Genomic DNA, 5,193 nt, shown 5'->3' on the forward strand with positions numbered 1-5,193 from the left:
CTTTTCTTAGCTGGACTTAGGTTTGGAAAAAGCACTGCAAGGACCCCTTGTTTCTGTTTCATAAGAAGCAGCCATAGTTATATCCAATGGAATGGAGTTGTAGGATGGTGGGAATGGGACAAGTCAGAGGTTGGAAAAGTCTCCAGAATTCCCATGCTTGTTGGAGAATTCTGGGAATTCTAATGAAACAAAATGTTGTTGTTGTTTAGTCATTTAGTTGTGTTCGACTTTTCATGACCTCATGGACCAGAGCATTCCAGGCCCTCCTGTCTTCCACTGCCTCCCGGAGTTGGGTCAAATTCATGTTGGTTGCATCAATGACACTGCCCAACCATCTCGTCCTCTGTCATCCCCATCTCCTCTTGTCTACACACTTTCCCAACATCAGGGTCTTTTCCAAGGAGTCTTCTCTTCTCATGAGATGGCCAAAGTATTGGAGCTTCAGCTTCAGGATCTGTCTTTCCAGTGAGCAACAAACAAAATAGACACAACTTAAAAATAGATTCATAAATATATTGTGAGTAATACATTTCCATGTCATCCCTGCACTGTCATATTTGACCCAGCTTTGGCATCACAGGATAGACTGGTACTGTCAAATGAAATGCCACATGTTCTTTCCAAAACAAGGCAGATGGAGAACACACATCTTGTTTTAAAGCAGAATCATGACCCAGAAATCTTTTGGAAGTATGATTCTGCTTGAAAGTGTGTAACATTGTTCGGAATGGAAAATGTAATCTTTTTGTGCTGCAACCATTCTGTAAAATTTTGGTTAAAGTCAGTTTTCAACATTTGTTGCAGAAGAAAGGGATGTAAAGTGGAATTTGAAAGTTAATATTAATCATGCATGCTCTGCAGACTTTACAAAGTTTTTAATAATTGCAAATTAAAAACTTCAAGTTATTAAAAAATGACTTTTCTGAACTTTTTGTCTCTCAGGTACCACACCTCTTTAATTCAAACATATCAAACATTTGCATTTGAAACTCTGAATGCTGTTTGTAATTTTTATTTAATTTTTATTTATCAGCTTGGGATAAATAAAAATGAAACATTGCTCTATATACAACGAGGAGTGCCAAAGCTGCAGGCAAAAACAGACAGAAATAAATATCAAACAAAACAAAAACAGAGGTGATGTAACAATTTCCATAGTAACTAATTGTTTCACTGTGAGCTTTCCTGGATCATAGTCCATTTCTTCAGATACAAGTTAATTGCGATTTACAAAGGTTCACATGGAAATAAGTTTGTTACTCTTAAATGTGTTGCAACCTTTTGTTTTGCTTTTGTCTTTTGCTGATGTAGCCTGAGATGGCTATCTCTCTGAAATATTCCTAGGGACTCATCAGAGTAAGTCAGATTGGTTGCAGTTGTTGTTGCTGTTGGAGGAGGAGAGATCTTTAAGGAGTGGTTTTACCAGTGCCATCCCACCCCGTTGAGTTTCCATGGCCAAACAGTGATTTGAACCCAGGTCTCCTGAGTCCTAGTACATCACTCTATCCTCTACAGCACACAGGGTACATTAGAGTGGGGAAATTTACAGCATTCCAAATATTCATGGACTCTCTTCACAGCACATGCAATGGTGATGGATGATGAGAGGTGTAACTTAGTAACATTAGCAAGGTGACTCATCCTGTCCCCCTGCCACAGAAGGATTACAAATAGAGATCGACATGATTCAGAAACATTGTGATTCATACTGATTTATGATTCATCAAAGTTTCAGACATCTAAGCTATACACCTACAAATGTGGGTTCCCCCAGGAAAGTGCCCTTTAGCAGCTGGCTTGGGGAAACCTGGACTTCACCCAACTTGGAGAAATTGTAGAGGAGAGTTAGCAGAAGCTTCCTCGTAATTTTGGTGTCTCTAGGTGCCTTGGGGAGTGTTTTATAGTCAGACAAATCAATGGATCAAAAATTGCTAAAAATTCATTGATTTGTGATTCGTCAGGGGCATTGATTCATACGAGTACAAATTGACAAATTAGCAATTTTTGAATGAATTAGGTTATTCATTTTTTAATTCATGCCCATCTTTAATTGCAAGTTTCATATAGCCCCTCAGGTGAAAATTCCCTGTTTATAGAAAATAAAGACATTGGGGAAAATACCCTGATATGCATACTTCTGACAAGAGAACATGATTAAGAGAAACATAAGTATTCATTCATGGAGTTCATGCATGTTTTGAAGCAGCTCCATGGGGAGATTATACCACTGGATTCTTTTGAATGTGCAAAAGACTCAGTATATGACAACAAAAAAGACATCCTTGGACCAAGGTGAGATGTTAATGAATTTGGGTATTTATTTATTTATATATTCATTCATTCATTCATTCATTCATTCCATTTTTATGCTGTTCATCTGGCAGCTAGCTTGAAAAAAGCATATCTGTGTTTCTTTCTGCATACAAATGAATCCAAATGAATCCAAATTTAGAATAATTCTGTTTTTTTCCCTACATTCTGAACTACACAGGAAGACAGCAGCAACTGGTGGAATAATATAGATATGTATGTACTTTAATGCATGAGTCACATGACATGTTCTGTCCAGAGAGCAGGAAAACACTTCTGTTTTGGACTCCCAACTCCTAGAAATATGCAGCTCCATTTCCCAAATAATCTGAGAGGTGTGGCAGAGTATTGCTGTAGTGATTCATATCACATGCTCTTTTTGTTACTGTCCACATCCTCTGGGATAGCTTCAATTGAACTGGGTTGATTCAATGTAGGGGACTCTACCACTTTTTAAATGGCCTTAAATGGACCTGAGTCCGCACTTTGATCCACTCGTGGGTCTGTTCCGGCTTCACCTGCTTTTTGTCCTTTTCTGTAACCATCTTGTCTGGACTTAATTCCCCCCCCCCTTTTTTTTCTCTTCTCAGTGGCATAGCACTGTATCAATGATTCAGACAGAAAGACTCCAGCATCTGTGTGAGGCAATGCTAAAATCAAACAGTTTATTTTAAAAAAAGAAAAGAAAAGAAACAGAAAACAATTTGGACAGCAGGCATGATTTCTGATCTCCCAATGAAACAGCACCCTGCACCACCTCAAGCACAAGGAACATCCCCACACACAGAATACAATGTCATGGATGTTCACACAACCGAAAATGCTGTATGATGTAATTTAAAATAAACAACCTCCCAATCGGTGTTTTAAAAGAAATGATTCCTCAAAGAAAAGAGCTGGTTTCCCCTGTGCTTATAATAATGCCATGCAATTCGGAAACTTTGAATTGATTTGCATTGTGCTAAACCCAGAGTAATTGGAGGAGTATATTGCAATGTAGAGGCACCTTCAGTCAGAAAGAGAGCAAGTGCTTTTCCTCTCCCAGCTCTCACTTTGGACCCACCAAAAACCAAACTGGACAATGTAAGTAAGTATTTGTAACATATCAGAATGCATATATGCTGAGCATGGATCATGAGAGTTGCAGTTCAACACATCCATAAGCAGGAAGCTGCAAGAGGCTGAATTGTGCTATTAATAGCATAGTCCAAGCACAATGGCTAGTTCCTGCTAGTGTACACTCACTGAATCAATTGCTGAATGATGAGTTTGTCGTCATTTAGTTGTTTAGTCGTGACCCCATGGATCAGAGCACGCCAGGTCCTCCTATATTCCACTGCCTCCCGGAGTTGTGTCAAATTCATGTTGGTTGCATCGATGACACTGTCCAACCATCTCATCCTCTGTCGTCCCATTCTCCTCTTCCCTTCACACTTTCCCAACATCAAGGTCTTTTCCAAGGAGTCTTCTCTTCTCATGAGATGGCCAAAGTACTGGAGCCTCAGCTTCAGGATCTGTCCTTCCAGTGAGCACTCAGGGTTGATTTCCTTTAGAATGGATAGGTTTGTTCTCCTTGCAGTCCAGGGGACTCTCAAGAGCCTCCTCCAACACCACAATTCAAAAGCATCAACTCTTCGGTGGTCAGCTTTCTTTATGGTCCAGCTCTCACTTCCATACATCACTACAGGAAAAACCATAGCTTTGACTATGCGGACTTTCGTTGGCAAGCTGATGTCTCTGCATTTTAGGATGCTGTCAAGGTTTGTCATCGCTTTCCTCCCAAGAAGCAAGTGTCTTTTAATTTTGTGGCTGCAGTCTACATCTGCAGTGATCATGGAGCCCAAGAAAGTAAAATCTGTCACTGCCTCCATATCTTCCCCTTCTATTTCCCAGGAGGTTATGGGACCAGTGGCCATGATCTTAGTTTTTTTGATGTTGAGCTTCAGACCGTTTTTTTTTGCACTCTCCTCTTTCACCCTCATTACAAGGTTCCTTAATTCCCCCTCACTTTCTGTCATCAGAGTGGTATCATCTGCATATCGGAGGTTGTTGATATTTCTTCCAGCAATCTTGATTCCGGCTTGGGATTCTTCCAGTCCAGCCTTTCGCATGATGTATTCTGCATATAAGTTGAATAGGCAGGGGGACAATATACAGCCTTGTTGTACTCCTTTCCCGATTTTGAACCAATCAGTGTTTGCATATCCAGTTCTAAGTGTTGCTTCCTGTCCCACATATAGGTTTCTCAGGAGACAGATAAGGTGGTTGGGCACTCCCATTTCTTTAAGGACTTGCCATAGTTTGTTGTGGTCCACACAGTCAAAGGCTTTTGCATAGTCAATGAAGCAGGAGTAGATATTTTCTGGAACTCTCTGGCTTCCTCTATAATCCAGCGCATGTTAGCAATTTGGTCTCTAGTTCCTCTGCCCCTTTGGAATCCAGCTTTTACTTCTGGGAGTTCTCGGTCCACATCCTGCTGAAGCCTACCTTGTAGGATTTTGAGCATAACCTTGCTAGCGTGTGAAATTAGTCCAATAGTACGGTAGTTGGAACATTCTTTGGCACTGCCCTTCTTTGGGATTGGGATGTAGACTGATCTTTTCCAGTCCTCTGGCCACTGTTGAGTTTTCCAAACTTGCTGGCATATTGAATGTAGCACCTTAACAGCATCATCTTTTAAGATTTTAAATAGTTCAACTGGAATGCCATCACCTCCACTGGCCTTGTTGTTAGACAAGCTTTCTAAGGCCCACTTGACTTCACTCTCCAGGATGTCTGGCTCAAGGTCTGCAAACACATTATTTGGGTTGTCTAGGATATCCAAATCTTTCTGGTATAATTCCTCTGTGTATTCTTGCCACCTCTTCTTGATGTCTTCTGCTT

This window comes from Pogona vitticeps, chromosome 3 (assembly GCF_051106095.1).
Source record: "Pogona vitticeps strain Pit_001003342236 chromosome 3, PviZW2.1, whole genome shotgun sequence".
NCBI classification, from domain to species: domain Eukaryota; kingdom Metazoa; phylum Chordata; class Lepidosauria; order Squamata; family Agamidae; genus Pogona; species Pogona vitticeps.